The 16,160-nt window shown below is 38.7% G+C and overlaps 1 protein-coding gene across 8 annotated transcripts in view; it reads right to left on the bottom strand.

Annotated features, from left to right (window-relative positions):
- NBEA (neurobeachin) overlaps positions 1–16,160 on the bottom strand; it is a 441,541-nt gene that overhangs the window by 112,350 nt on the left and 313,031 nt on the right. The gene's annotated exons all lie outside the window — the stretch shown is intronic.

Genomic DNA, 16,160 nt, shown 5'->3' with positions numbered 1-16,160 from the left:
TCTGGTTTGCAGGTTGAAAGAACTCATGATGGCTTTGACTATTGTAAATCCTTTCTCCTTAGCAGAAACTAAAATCGATTAGGAGACAATAAAATGGGAACAAAGGAATGGAAGAATTATTTTATCTTCTATATGAAAGATAATTATGAGATATAAAGCAAACGCAGTTTAGATGTACCATATAATTTTTCTTATACATAGCATCTGTATTGAAACTTCTATTGTACTGTTTTGTCATCATATTATATATTGCTGTCTTACAGTGGCAATATTCAATTCACTTCATTCATCTAGAAGCAAAGAAAACTCTGACCCTCCTGACCCCAATTTTCACTTAAAGAAACAAATTTCTTTTTGCAAACAAATTCAATTTTTCTCCTGTCAACCTTTAGCCTTGCTTTAAAATATTAACCTTTTCCCCCATTATAGTAAGCAATCAAGTTTCAACTATCCAAATTAATATCTGTTTTATCATCTCTTCAGAATGCTAAATTCATTTTACCTAGCTACTGTCCACACAGTAGACCTTACCTTTGCAACTGAGGAATAATTCAGCTTTTCAGTCTAATAAACAACTATGTAATTGTCATTGTTCTACATTTAAATTCAATTGCCTTTTAAATTCTAGGTGCTAAAAGAAAGGGCACATAATCCTCATCAAAACAGGCCCATGAAGAATAAGGTCTGTCCAGGAAATTTAAGAAAACTAGCCATCCCCTGTCAGATGTTGCTGTGGCCCAGTCTGTGTGTATGTGTTTGTGTGTGTATATATGCATATATGTGCATATACATTTGTGTATATGTGTACATGTGTGTTTGTGTATATATGTGGTTTTGTGCATGTGTTGCAATGTTTTGGTTTTTTTTGGCTTTTAAAGCCTCTTCTGCTGTGTTTTTCAGTGTTTTTATGAGTGATGGTCACTTGTTTGCCTGATAGGTGTATTGTGTCCAAATTTGGTGTCAATTCGTCCAGTGGTTTTTGAGTTATATTAATCCCACAAACGAACATTACATTTTTATTTATATAGATGGTCCTCCCTTTCACTGGAGCAGTTGTTTTGGGCAGAGCATGACAGACTCTGACTTTCTCTATTCTGTTTTAGAAGTATAGGTTGGGGGAGATGGGACATTTTTCTGGTAACATCATTACTGTAATATGCTACATATAAGTTCTGTTGTACAGGAGGAAGAACAGCATCTGAGTTCCTATTAGGAATGGCAGTATGTTCATTCGTTCAGTCGTCTCCGACTCTTCGTGACCTCATGGACCAGCCTACGCCAGAGCTCCCTGTCGGCCGTTACCACCCCCAGCTCCCTCAAGGTCAGTCCAGTCACTTCAATTATGCCATCCATCCATCTTGCCCTTGGTCGGCCCCTCTTCCTTTTGCCTTCCACTTTCCCCAGCATAATTGTCTTCTCTAGGCTTTCCTGTCTCCTCATGATGTGGCCAAAGTACTTCAGCTTTGTCTCTAGTATCTTTCCCTCCAGTGAGCAGTCGGGCTTTATTTCCTGGAGGATGGACTGGTTGGATCTTCTCGCAGTCCAAGGCACTCTCAGAACTTTCCTCCAACACCACAGCTCAAAAGCATCGATCTTCCTTCGCTCAGCCTTCCCTAAGGTCCAGCTCTCACATCCGTAGGTGACTACAGGGAATACCATGGCTTTGACTAGGCGGATCTTTGTTGCCAGTCTGATGTCTCTACTCTTTACTATTTTATCGAGACTGGACATTGCTCTCCTCCCAAGAAGTAAGCGTCTTCTGATTTCCTGGCCACAGTCTGCATCTGCAGTAATCTTTGCACCTAGAAATACAAAGTCTGTCACGGCCTCCACGGTTTCTCCCTCTATTTTCCAGTTGTCAATCATTCTTGTTGCCATAATCTTGGTTTTTTTGACGTTTAGCTGCAACCCGGCTTTTGCGCTTTCTTCTTTCACCTTGATTAGAAGGCTCCTCAGCTCCTCCTCGCTTTCGGCCATCAGAGTGGTGTCATCTGCATATCTGAGGTTGTTAATGTTTCTTCCAGCAATTTTCACCCCAGCTTTGCATTCATCCAGCCCCGCACATCGCATGATGTGTTCTGCATACAAGTTAAAAAGGTTGGGTGAGAGTATGCAGCCTTGCCGTACGCCTTTCCCAATCTTGAACCAGTCTGTTGTTCCGTGGTCAGTTCTGACTGTTGCTACTTGGTCCTTGTACAGATTCCTCAGGAGAGAGACAAGGTGGCTTGGTATGCCCATCCCACCAAGAACTTGCCACAATTTATTATGATCCACACAGTCAAAGGCTTTAGAATAGTCAATGAAGCAGAAGTAGATGTTTTTCTGAAACTCCCTGCCTTTCTCCATTATCCAGCGGATATTGGCAATCTGGTCTCTCGTTCCTCTGCCTTTTCTAAACCCAGCTTGAACATCTGGCAACTCTCGCTCCATGTATTGCTGGAGTCTTCCTTGCAGGATCTTGAGCATTACCTTGCTGGCATGAGAAATAAGGGCAACTGTACGGAAGTTGGAGCAGTCTTTCGCATTTCCCTTTTTTGGTATGGGGATATAAGTTGATTTTTTCCAGTCTGATGGCCATTCTTGTGTTTTCCATATTTGCTGGCAAATGGCATGCATCACCTTGACAGCATCATCTTTTAAGATTTTAAACAGTTCAGCTGGGATCCCATCATCTCCTGCTGCCTTGTTGTTAGCAATGCTTCTTAAGGCCCATTCAACCTCACTCCTCAGGATGTCTGGTTCTAATTCATTCACCACACCGTCAAAGCTATCCTCGATATTGTTATCCTTCCTATACAGATCTTCTGTATAGTCTCGCCACCTTCTCTTGATCTCTTCAGCTTCTGTTAGGTCCCTGCCATCTTTGTTTCTTATCATACCAATTCTTGCCTGAAATTTACCTCCAATGTTTCTAATTTTCTGGAAGAGGTCTCTTGTCCTTCCTATTCTGTTGTCTTCTTCCACTTCCATGCATTGCTTATTTAAAAATAGTTCCTTATCTCTTCTGGCTAACCTCTGGAATTGCGCATTTAACTGGGCATATCTCCCCTTTTCACTGTTTCCTTTTGCTTTCCTCCTTTCTTGGGCTACTTCCAGTGTCTCAGCAGACAACCATTTTGCCTTCTTGGTTTTCTTTTTCTTTGGAACGTACTTTGTTGCCGCCTCCTGAACAATGTCGCGGACTTCTGTCCATAGTTCTTCTGGGACTCTGTTTACTAAATCTAGTCCTTCAAATCTGTTCTTCACTTCCACTGTATATTCGCTAGGAATGTTAGTGAGCTCATATCTAACTGGTCTGTGTATTTTCCCTGATCTCTTTAGTTTTATTCTAAATTGGGCAATAAGAAGTTCGTGATCTGAGCTACAGTCAGCCCCAGGTCTTGTTTTCACCGACTGGATGGATGTCCGCCACCTTTGGCTGCAAAGAATGTAGTCAATCTGATTTCGGTGTTGACCATCTGGTGAGGTCCATGTATAAAGCCGTCTTTTAGGTTGTTGGAAGAGAGTATTCGTTATACACAGCGAGTTTTCCTGGCAGAATTCTATCAGCCTGCGTCCCGCTTCATTTTGTTCTCCCAGACCATGCTTGCCTGTTATCCCAGTTGTCATTTGACTTCCCACCTTGGCATTCCAGTCTCCTGTAATGAAAATAATGTCTCTTTTTGGTGTATTATCCAGTAGGTCCTGCAGATCCTCATAGAACTGATCTACTTCTGCTTCTTCAGCAGCTGTGGTTGGGGCGTATATTTGGATCACTGTGATGTTGAAAGGCTTTCCTTGCACTCGAATTGAGATCATTCTGTCATTTTTTGGGTTGTATCCAAGCACCGCTTTAGCGAATTTCTTATTAATTATGAAGGCTACTCCATTTCTTCGATGTTCCTCTTGTCCGCAGTAGTAGATCTGGTGGTCATCTGATGTGAAGTGGCCCATTCCAGTCCATTTCAGTTCGCTGACCCCCAGAATGTCTATCTTTAGTCTTGACATCTCACCAATAACAACATCCAATTTGCCCTGGCTCATAGATCTTACATTCCAGGTTCCTATGGTGTGTTGATCTTTAGAGCATCGGATTCGTCGTTCGCCTCCAGTACCGTCGGCCGCTAGCCTTCCTTTCGGCTTTGAGCTAGCTGCGTCATCACATCTGGGGCTAGTTGAACTTATCCTCTGCTCCTCCCCAGTAGCATTTTGGCCATCTTCCGACCTGGGAGTCCCATCTTCCAATGGCATACCGACATATCTCTGGTTGTACTGGTCCATTTAGTTTTCTTGGCAAGGATACTGGAGTGGTTTGCCATTGCCTTCCCCAGGGATCACGCTTGGTCTGACCTCTCTGCCACAACCGTCCCGTCTTGGGTGGCCCTTCACGGTTTCGCTCATGACATCATTGAGGTGCTCAAGCTCCAGCGCCCCGACAAGGCGGTGATCCTTTGCTGGAGAGGAATGGCAGTATTAAGTGAAAATCACAGAAGTTCTATTATTGTATGAGATTTTTTAGATGCTCACTTTATGAATTGTGGATTCCAGCTGGTATTTGTATCCTTTATATTTTTGTATTTTTTCTGATTTGGGTTATAAAAACATCCCTATAAGAAGCATGCAGAACATCAAAGGATTTTTTATATTGGCCTGTAAACTAGAATAGAAAATCAGTATCAAACATGGTTGAAATAGTCTAGAATACAATTATTATTTTTCTTTAACATTCGTGAAGGATATTTTTTATTTATATTAAATAAACGGTCTCTATCAGATAAAGAACGTAACAAACGATGAAATAATGTTCAGTGGCAAACAATTCTTTGGATTGTCATTGTCTCAGTATGCACATTGTTGCTTGGGGATAGGTGACACACCCCCTGCCAGCAGAACCAAAGATGACACATAGACCAGGTTGGGATATAAACAACAAGGGTTGGCCGCCATGCATGGGTCCTGAATCAAAATCGGGCAGCCCACGGCTGACCAATACCGCTTATCATGCCAGGGTGCTGCTAGCACAATACTGGGCAAACAATTACGCTGTATCCCCGGTAACAACCAGATGCTACCCCCCTTCCGATTGGGGGGGGGATATAAACAAGCCAGATCCAGGGCCTATGCCACATGCCAATCTGGGAGTTGTGATGGAAAACCAAAACATGTCAATTATTAACATGAAACCAAAACATAACATTATGCTGGGTGGGTGGGGTGGATCACTGAAGCAGGGCCAGTGCCTGTACCAGCCCGGGGCGGCCTTTAGAAGGCTGCTGGCTGAAATGATGGCCAGTTTCGGCAAAGGAGGAGGTGGGGCGGGGCATGCCACCGGTTGGTCAGCTGGCCAAGCGACAGGAAACTTTCCTGCCAAACAGGGGGGCTTCTGGGAGCAAGAAGTCATCCCCCCATTGACACCATGGCCTGGTGGAGGACACCCACACCGCAAGAGCCCTGCCTGGTGAGTCAGGCTAGGCATTTTCCATTTAAAAATAGTCACTAAACATTTCTCAAGTACAAATAAAAATCCTTTGAAATTTCAGATCTTTATTTATTTATTTATTTATTTATTTATAAGCCACTATATGTGTGGCTAACTAGAATTATCTTCTTAACTTGTTCTTTGTTCACATCTGAAAGAAGTGTTATGTACCTCGATCAAGGTAAATGGAAGAGACAGAAACATTATCTGTCCCAGAGTTCTCTGTCTTGCTCCTCCCTCTTTTCCTTTCCATAGACTGTAGTGTCTCTGCCTTGCCCTTTCCAGAATTAGAGCACAGATAATCTTTACTTACAAGTGCTATAAAAAGCAGCAACAACTTGGTAGTATATGATTAGGATTATGTTGGTAAAGAACCACTTGAATTGGTTTATAGATATTTTGTTTTGAAAACTCAATTCCAGTTAAGTTTTTAGCCAACTGAGAGAAAATAAAAAAAACAAACCCTCTCAACTGGATTTGAGGTTCATGATCAGGTTCAGTTATGCTCCCAGAGTTAAACCGTGGTGATAACATTCCAACTACACACTGTCTGGGTGAACCTAGTATTATGATTAACTAGAGATAAAGATTTTACAATATTGTAGAGAAGGAACCACATTTATATATGTATGTGTGTGTGTGTGTATATATATAATTTAGTTCTTTAGTGCCTGCATCATGGTATTATTGGTAGATGCCTGATAATTTTTTACAACCACAAATAAATGCAGTAGAGTCTTGCTTATCCAACATAAATGGGCTGGCAGAACGTTGGATAAGTGAAAATGTTGGATAATCAGGAGGGATTAAGGAAAAGCCAAATAAATGTCAAATTGTTATGATTTTACAAATTAAGCACAAAAACATCATGTTTTACAACAAATCAACAGAAAAAGCGGTTCCATACATGGTAATGTTATGCAGTAATTACTGTATTTACGAATTTAGCACCAAAACATATCAATGTATTGAAACAGCAGTGGATCCGGGCAGGAGACAGACTGCATTGGATAATACAGAATGTTGGATAAGCGAAGGTTGGATAAGTGAGACTGTACTGTAGACAAAATTGCCTTCAATTGCCATTAAATATTATTGTTGTTTTGTGCCTTCAAGTATTTCTTCAGAGTGGGTTTGTTTTTGCCATCCATTAGAATTATTGGCGTCCAAACTATCTGTAGCTAGGAGTGGCTTCTCAAGCCTACATTTAGAGACATGGACACCAAGCAAAAAACAATTTCCATGGTCAAAAGCAACGCATATAGACAAGCATTTCTTTTTTAAAAAAATGTAAGTGTATTTAAGATAGGAGATTGCAACAAAGGGAAAAAAGGAAACCTAGAAATGAATGCTCTGCAGGAGTTGGTCTATACAAACAAAGTGGAGTCAGAAAAAGTGCCCTGTCAGTTTCCTGCTCCCTTTTGCCAGCTGCATTAAAATGTGGCTCTTAGCAATTTTTTTTGTCTGGAATTTCAGGAGCACCGAGTACAAAAGAGCTGATGAGCAATGAATGCTTCACCCTTCCTCAATTAATCTTGTCTTTCTACCTTTGCTTTTGCTTTCCCTCTACATGAAGGTAATAATGACACCCTCATCCATTATCCTTTTATCCCTGTTATTCTCATGAAATTGCTTAATAATATGTTACAGATTCGTCTTCACTCACATAATTCTTCCTGTCATTTGCAGTATATCATCCTGCAAACATACAGCCCACTTTCACTGGCCGTTCTTTGAAGATTATTGTCAGTGACATCTTGAGGATGCGTTTGGAATCTGGAGCATCATTTCCGTTGCGATGGGGAATTACACTGACTTATCTGTCATTGCCAAAAGCACAACAAGCAATTCAGTGTTAATGCAAAGGTAACACAGGTTTTTATCATGCCGCCAGAACAAGAGCTCTTGTGAATTTATGCTAATATGGCCCTTTTATAGTCTAATAACCCCCTCCCCTTCTGTATTCATGCATGTGCGCGCACACACGCAACCACACAGGCTCACGGGTAGTTTGATAATCTATGTCACAGTGTGGTAGATAATTTGTAGATGATCCTCTTGTAATTATTTACCGCAAATCTTTTTCTGAATGCTAATCTCATGGAATACAGGAGGCTGTTAGCTATAATAGATATGGTAAAGCAGAAGACACAACCAGCTTTTATTTCTCAAGGCCAAAATGAATCACCCAAATTATTTTTGGACTATTTGTATTTCTTTCTCCAAAATAAACATAGGATTAAAACAACAGCAACTCCCAAATTTGTGATTGCTGGTTCAGTTTATTTTCCCCATCAAGCGATCAGCCATACTACAAGCAAGCAGTTTGCCCTGATCCAGGGTGGCATTCCAGAGGGACCAAGGCTATCCAGCATGCATGCCAAATCTGACAACACATGACAAGCCGGTCGGCGTGCAGTAATTTGACTAATTATACTGGATTAGAGCATATTAATGCAAGCTGTTTTCTCCAGAGTTAATGACCTGCTGACTGGGTTCTGTAAGGCCCCACTAGGTCTACAGACAGCTCAAAAACAAAACCCTGCTTTCTAAGCCCTCGTCATTTCACATCAGCAAATGAGTATATCAAACTACTGAGCAGCAAAATGCAAACGACATTTTGTCTGCTACAAACCCATGCATCCTCCCCTAACTTTCCACCTCAAGGGTTTCTTTGAGATAAAATTAAAATCTGATTTGTGTGGGTCTGAAAAACATTGCCCAGAAATAGAAAAACTGCTTTCTAGATTCCCCTCCCCCTAGTTAAAGGCACAGCGAAATACACTGCATAGATGGAAAATGTGGATCTTACCTATCTACACAATGGAGTTCTTATAAATACCTTTCTTTTACAAATTTCAGTTTCCGTTAATGGAATTTACTAACTGATTCATATTTCTTAGATACATCACATTAATAAAAATAGTTTTTCAATTGTGAAGCCACCTATTTAGTTGCTTGTAGGTTTTTTGAAAAATATTTGTTTGTGGATGTCATTATCTCTGGCTTATCACAAAGAGGCACGTTGCTGGCAAATTGTTAGCAGTTTATAATATCCTGAACAGCATAATATTAAGAAAAATATTAACATTATAACATATTTACTGGTTAATTTCAACTTAACAATTCTTAGTTCTAAATCTGAAGAAAGGCTATAAAATTAACATTTGAAATATAAGCAACATAAATAGAGATCACTAAAAATAACCTTGGCACTGAAAGAATCTTTTGATCATTAAATAGCTGTCCTAGTTATGTACCATTCTCAAAACTCAACTTCATTTTAAAAGAGAATGCCATTTTCCATGAAGATATTGTCATTTCAAAATGTTTCAAAAATATGGAGTGCCTGTCTAACTGAAAGATCAGCCACACACATATATTTAATTGTACCACTAACCAGATGGGTGGCACAATATGTCCATCAACTGAGGGTGAGAAGAAGGCTTGGATTCAGTTCTACAGAACAGCTGGTCAGCATTATTAAACTTGGCCACATCGCTAACATGCATACTGCTGACCTACATATACACCCACATTATGACTTCTAGACCTTTGAGAAGGCCTGCACAGTTTGAAGGTCACAAAGCACTGCGTAGTTCATCATCCATCCATCTATGGCAGCCTGCACGGTGAACTAGATCTCCTTCTTTCTGGCCTACTTTGTTAATGGCCCAGGGGAACTGTCAAACACTTGAAATGCCATAGTGCATAGCTGGTGAACTGTGTTCAGCTTTGTGACTCACGTGTTGCACTACTAGTAGTAGGTCCATCCTCTCCCTGCAGCTAACCAGTGTGTCATGTACAAATATATGATGTGTGTCAGCAATACTAGTCTAAATGTTTCAGAACATTACTGTTTTAAAACTCTGAAACATGATGTGGAACCTAAAGAAAAATGTAAACAGTGTAAATACAAATGGGAGCTCTGATATTTTTTATTATGGGAATTTACTGTTTTAACAGTCTTAGGTGATCTTTACTTTTACATTTATGAAGGGTTCAATAGTTAAATAATATATTTTATTATTAGACATTCAGCATTTGCAGGACACACTTTCTGCATGACAGGGTGCAAACAATTTAATCCAATGGTGGCCCACTTATTATTATTATTATTATTATTATTATTATTATTATTATTATTACACCCCGCCTTATTGCCCTAAAGGGATTCAAAATATACAAATATACAAAAATGCGAACAATAAAATAGAATTAAGCACACACAACATTTTAAAAAAATCACCCCCTGACTAGCTCTTAGACACCTTCATCTTTAAAAGCCTGCCTGAATAAAAAGGTTTTGGCCTACTGCCTACAGAGAAAAGAAGGGCATGCAAAGGAAGTGAGATTAATTTTGAGACATCTATATGTGCCAGAAACAGTGATGCTGGCCTAGAGTAGGTTACTCAGGATCAGCATAGCCAGGGCCATATCACCAGTTGTTGCATCAGCTCAATGCTGGCAGGTATCAAGCCCAACAGCTGGATGGCATCCACATAGTCCAGTGGCACCAGAACCAATTTGGTGCCACTGAACCTCATACTTACGTAGCAACCCCTTGACCTTCCAAAACTTTGCAGTAAATACTAGGCATGAAAGTGGCATTTGTCACCACTTGGCACCTGTAATGACGATAACCAAAGCAATGAAGTGATGCGAGTCATAGAAAAGAAGGAATCACTCCCTTCTTTTGCTCCTCCCTTCTCTGTTCACCTCAATACTCCAGTTAGTGTCACTCTAGGTGATGAGAAACAAACACTGCCATTTTTATGTCTGGTGGACACCACAAATCCCAGAATGATAGAGTAAGGTAGATCACATCCCTTGCCCCTAGGCTACCTGAATCCAGGGAAAACAGGATGGCAGGGTAAATAGTCACAGTCGTTTCCTGAATAGGAAGTGTCACAACTCTGTACACTACCCAAAATAAGGATGAGCTCGAGAGCTTCAGGGAATTTCCAGAATATCTCATATTTTTTTAAAACATAGGACAATGCTGCATTAAGTGGCCTTTTCCCATGTTAAGGCAAATGCTACCCTGTACATCATGTAGCCCATGTAGATGGGGTCTTGATCTTCTATATTTCTCAAGAGATATGAAAGAGTGTCCTCTTTCTACCAACCTATGGGTATATAAGGTTATTAGGCAAAGCAGGATGAGAGTGATCAGTGTTGAGTGATTTAATGATCTCTAAAAAAATACGCTACTGCATTCTGCATAAGCACCCTGCAAAGCAAGGTGGTGACAGAGGGTGTCATATGCAGGTAAGAATAATCATATGAATTGTATAGAACTAGGAGAAATTGCCCCATTAATCTAAACTAGTTATCTCTTGCTTTCCAGGCTATTTTCAATGTTATGACCAAGTTGAAAAGCCTTATATATCTTGAGCCTTGACAGAATGGTTGGGATTGAGATGAGCACTATGTTATTTATAAACACCAACTTCTCAAGAGATCCATATGAGCAAATGTTTTCTCTAGAAGTAAGAGTAAAATGAGAACAACAAGAATTCAAATTAAAGATCTAGTTTAGAAACTAAAGAAAGAACATGAAAACATAATGTTTGGAGAGAGCTCATAGCTTAGTTGTACAGCACATCTTCTCAATTCAGAAAGGATTAAATTCCTGCCCTCTTCAAGTTAAAAGGAGCAAGAGACAGTGATGGGAAAGACTTCTGCCTAAGACCCCAGAGAGCCTTCTGGCAGAAATCGAGCTACATGAGATAAAAAGACTGATAAAATAACATTGTGTCCTACAATCCTATAACATTCTAACTATGCACATATCTGCCCCTGAATGGAATCGATGCCAGACAAGCTGTAACAATACGACACCCTCTGATGACCATTTTCACAATGAAATATGCTACCCAAGAAAAATGTACCTTTTTTTCCCTATGAGTTATAAGCCAAGACTGGAGAGATACTTGTTGAAGGTATATTAAAGTAAGTTATTTTTCTAAATTTTGTAATGTATATACTGAGAAGCATTTCCGAACACTACTGATTTATTAATTCCTGGCAGTATATCTCTAGTGATACCAAAGTTAACAGAAAACTAACATAATTCTACAAGAAAGAAAAAAATTGGATATTCCAGTGGGTCAAGAAACAATTCAGGCTGATCATTTTTCTCTCTTCTCCTCACATCCACTCTATCTTATTCCCATATACCCTTACTTTTCCAGGACCATATATGCCAAAAACTAATGGAAAATGAAAGCCATGGAAATAAAGTTTCATTTGAGTAAGAGGAATAAGTATCAACTGGTTTGGCTGGAATTTCTGCAAACAGAACTAAGATATTTTAGGAGCTGTTGGGAATGAAAAATTACAACTCCAGAAAGATCTGTGGGCTCCAGTAGGAAAGCTAATGTTGAAATATAGTCTGTATGAAGATTTGATTGACATCATCATTATGTATGCCTTCAAGTGAATTTCAGCTTACGGTGACCATAAAGTAAATCTATCATAGGGGTTTCTTAGTAAGATTTGTTTAGAGGCTGTTTGCCTTTGCCTTCCTCCAAGGCGGAGAAAGTGTAACTTGTCTTGGCAATCCGAGTATCCCAAAGTCCTAGTCCTGGTCTTAATACTGAATCTATACCATGCTGGATCTCATGCATTTTGACATTATTATTACGAAATAGTAATATTATTGAGATAAATACTGCTGAAACAAAGAGGCTGCCCAAAGATAAATTTTGCCGTTGGAAATATTCATCCCCTGAAAGCTTTTTGTCATGTTCTTTGCCCTTCAATATTAGAAACAGGTGAATAATATTAATAATATATACATGAATACTATTTCTACTATCAATCTTCTGCATCACCTACAATTTTCTAAATGCTAGGCCAAGATTAATAAATAGAGAAGACCCTGGCCAAAGGCCCCAATTTAGACCTACATACCTGGATGCTAATTGGCAATCCTGTCTCAAAATTTCTCATTCTGGTAAATTAGATCTAATTAATCACAATTAATAATCAACAACACTTGTATTTCTTATAAAACAAAACACCACGTGAAACAATGAATTTATAATTCTAGGAGGAAGATGCATACAAATATAGGAAATGTGTTCAACAGGGAAGGGGCAATAGTAAATTCAAATGTACTATAATAAAGACTGCTGGGCTAGATGCTCCCTTAAATATGTTGGGATTTAAGCTTGTATAATTGGGTTCAGGGTTGCAGCTTAAATGGGCATGGATCGTCTACCAGGCTTTTATCCCTAGAGTAGACGATGGGGTCTTCCAGGTCAAGAAAGGGTGAGGCATATCAACAGGGCAGGGTGAGAAACCCTGCCTTGCTAGTGCTCATGCATAAATAAAAGCCCTTTAGTTTTCAGGGCTGTCAATCCAGATCTACATTCTTTTCCTTCTCTCTCATACACACACACACACACACAGTGTGCCCCTAAGAAGAATGTTTAAAGTGGCCGGATCAATATATATAACTGGACAACCACATATAATTTTATATACACTTTGTATAAATATTAAATTGCTTTTTGGTCACATTAATTAATTTCTAATATGAAAAATAAAGCCCAGTCTTACAATACATCACTGTAGGATTTACTTCCAAGGATCTTATTCTTTTCATCCAATAATTAATATTGAAAAAAAAGATAAAGAATGACTACAATATAGTTAAGAGGTAAAGACATCTTAAATGTTAAATTTGCAAGGCTATGAATGTTAGCAATACAATACAGTATTTAATAGCCTTACTTAACATTTTTCAAGGAATGTATTGTTGACAAATCTAGATTAAGATTTTCAATTTGAGAATCTTACAATAATTCTGCTGCCTTTGTTAAATAAAAAGTGATGACCCAAGCCCTAGATCACAAGTCAGTATTCCCTGTTGAAATGAAATTACCATCTTCCCCTCTTCTGATTGTGTAGGCTTTGTGGCAGAAGAGAATATTATTTTCACTTAGCAAGCAAAGACTGCTGGCAAATGGCCAAGAGACCAGAGGTTATCCCTTATGTTTCTAAAACCTTTTTCAGTAGCAAGAAGCTCTTCTTGCAATTATTCTGATTTTAGATTATCCTTCAAAGACTTAAATAAGCTTATCCGTCTTGATGACACAATAACACATAACATCTTTATGGTATTTTCAACTAGTTTAAAAAGCAGTTCATAGGCTTTACTTAGCTGTAATCCTTAAAATAACCTTGTCAGACTTCCCCAATCTTTCCAGAAGTCTTGGGTTACCTTGCACTATGCTATAGTTGATGAAGCATTAGAGGAATTGTAGCCCAAAACATTTGGAGGGCACCAGGCTGAGGAAGGGTTCTGTAAGGTATGGCATCATTATTCTTGAGTCTCCATGGCATGTACAGGAACACAATGTTTGTTCCTAGAAGTCATTTTATGCTAAAGCAGTGGTTCCCCACCTTTTTGTCGCCAGGGAGCACTTTGACCAGAGACCACTCTCCAACATTAGTACCAAAAAGGTTACGAATCAGTTTTGGGTCAACTTTAGATTCAATCTGGTTCTTTGGAGTGCTGATTCAGAAAATTGCATTGGATAGACCACATCATCTCTAATTTCCATATGCCACCTAACAGTTACCATCTGCCAACAGAAAACCATTTTTAATAAGCCTTGGCACTATAAGAGGGTTCCGTGAGACCAGTTGCTCTCATTGCAATGGTGTAGTAACAGTGAGGCTGCAGACAATATTTTAGTTCTTGCGAACCACTGGTGGTCCACAAACCACATGTTGGGAACCACTGTGCTAAAGCAAACATGTAGTAAATGAAGTTAATTGAAAGGTACTCTTCTTTTGCAAATGGAAACATAAGAATTTGTCTATACATGGTCTTGGGAAACCATCTATGTACAATTAAAATTGTTTCTGAATGGTAGGGAGGTTGGACTTGATGGCCTTTTATTGCTTGATGGCCTCTTCCACCGCTATGATTCTGTGAAATAGTAATTTTTGGACACTCTGTACTTTGCCTATTATATATATGTGAAAAATTTGCCCCCGCACAACTTAATAAAATGTTTACTAAATAGACCTCGTAACTGTTCTCATTCACTCAAGTTTCTTTGCATTATAACAAGGCATGGTTCTTATGCATTACCTCTGTGTGCTATAGGCAGAGATAAATGCACACAGCAGTGAGCTATTGGTCACATGCCCAATGTTATCTTACAGATGTAGTAGGTGTAGTAGGAAGGTTCAAATATTTCTATTCCAGATCCTTACAGAGAAACCACACAAGCACATAGGGTTGCCAGATTGAAAACTGAAGACAGCACCTATATTTTTAACAGATGTGTAGAAGAGGGAATTTCAGCAGGTGTTGCTTGTTACCTGGTTCCATAACAAGCAACTCCTGCTGAAATTCCCTCTTTTACATATCTGTTAAAAATATAGAAGCTGTCTCCAGTTTTCACTCTGGCAAGTATACATGCCTACCAAGCACAGGAATAAGACTTAGGGAAAATATGTATTTAAGAATTAGAGGATTTTTTTCAAATAGTTGAGAACCACAGGGAGGGGGAAAGTCTTGGAGTAAGAAGGATTAATACTACTCCACGTAATTATGAACGATGTATTTCATATTAGTTTATTTGACATATATCCAGTTATCTGTAAGTAAGATCCAGTTATCTGTGAGTAAGCCAATAGATGTTATTCCTCAACAAACCTGTATATAATTGTAACTAATCTCCCTGACATGTGGAGCAGTGGCTGGAAATAAAGACTTGTATGTAAGGAAAGGCAATAAAAACTACTTTAAAATTATTTCTTGAATTTTTTTTCTGACTACATCTACAGATTATATCAAGACTATTATAAGAAAGCACAAAAAAGGGTTATTTCTGGTTAATAAGAATCACTTCGTTTCTCAGCTCTATGAATTCTATGTTTGCCATTGAATTGGCAGAACAACTCATGCTCAGATTTAAAAAAGGAAAATATCAAGTTTTATGAAATTAATGGTTAAATTTCAAAACTGACGTGAGCTAGAAGTTTCTTCTGTCTATCCAGCAATATTATTTCTTATTTATTTATAACATTTATATTCCACCTTTCTCACTCTGAAGGGGACTTGGGGCAGAGCATATATATATTGCACGGATTCCATGCCAGAACATAAAATAACTATAAATATACACAAACATTAAATATATTTGAGTGTTCATATAATGCTGCTTTTTCATAGCTTAAATTGTTTTTATTAGCATAGTATCTGTATATGCCAGGTTCATTTATCAATAACGCCACCAATATTCATTGTCAAATTAAAGATGTGTATGGGAACATAACACAGCTAAATAATTTTCTGTATTCTTGTATTTTGTTTAAGTAAAGAACAATCACAGTAATTTGTCTTTTAAACGCACCATTAAATACCACTCAGTCACTCAAACCGACTAAATTCTCTAGACAAGTTAACGAAGTAAGAATGCTGACACAAGTTCATCTGAAAATGGTGTTTCTCTTAAAGATGATATGCAGACTAGGCATAGGGTGGTGCTTCTATTGTGAAGAATGCTTTTGAAAACAACTTTCTATATAATACACACATGTAAATGCAAAAGACAAGATGGAATTTTTAATGAATAGGAATGTAGAAAAGGCCCATTTTCAGGGGGATATGATAAAATATCAACTTTAAAATTACTTTGCTCATTTCAGATCACTATCAAGACATGTGAATAAA

Source organism: Anolis sagrei, chromosome 3 (assembly GCF_037176765.1).
Source record: "Anolis sagrei isolate rAnoSag1 chromosome 3, rAnoSag1.mat, whole genome shotgun sequence".
Taxonomy (NCBI): domain Eukaryota; kingdom Metazoa; phylum Chordata; class Lepidosauria; order Squamata; family Dactyloidae; genus Anolis; species Anolis sagrei.
The sequence above is the reverse complement of the archived record's forward strand: the minus strand, read 5'-3'. Positions and strand labels throughout refer to the sequence as shown.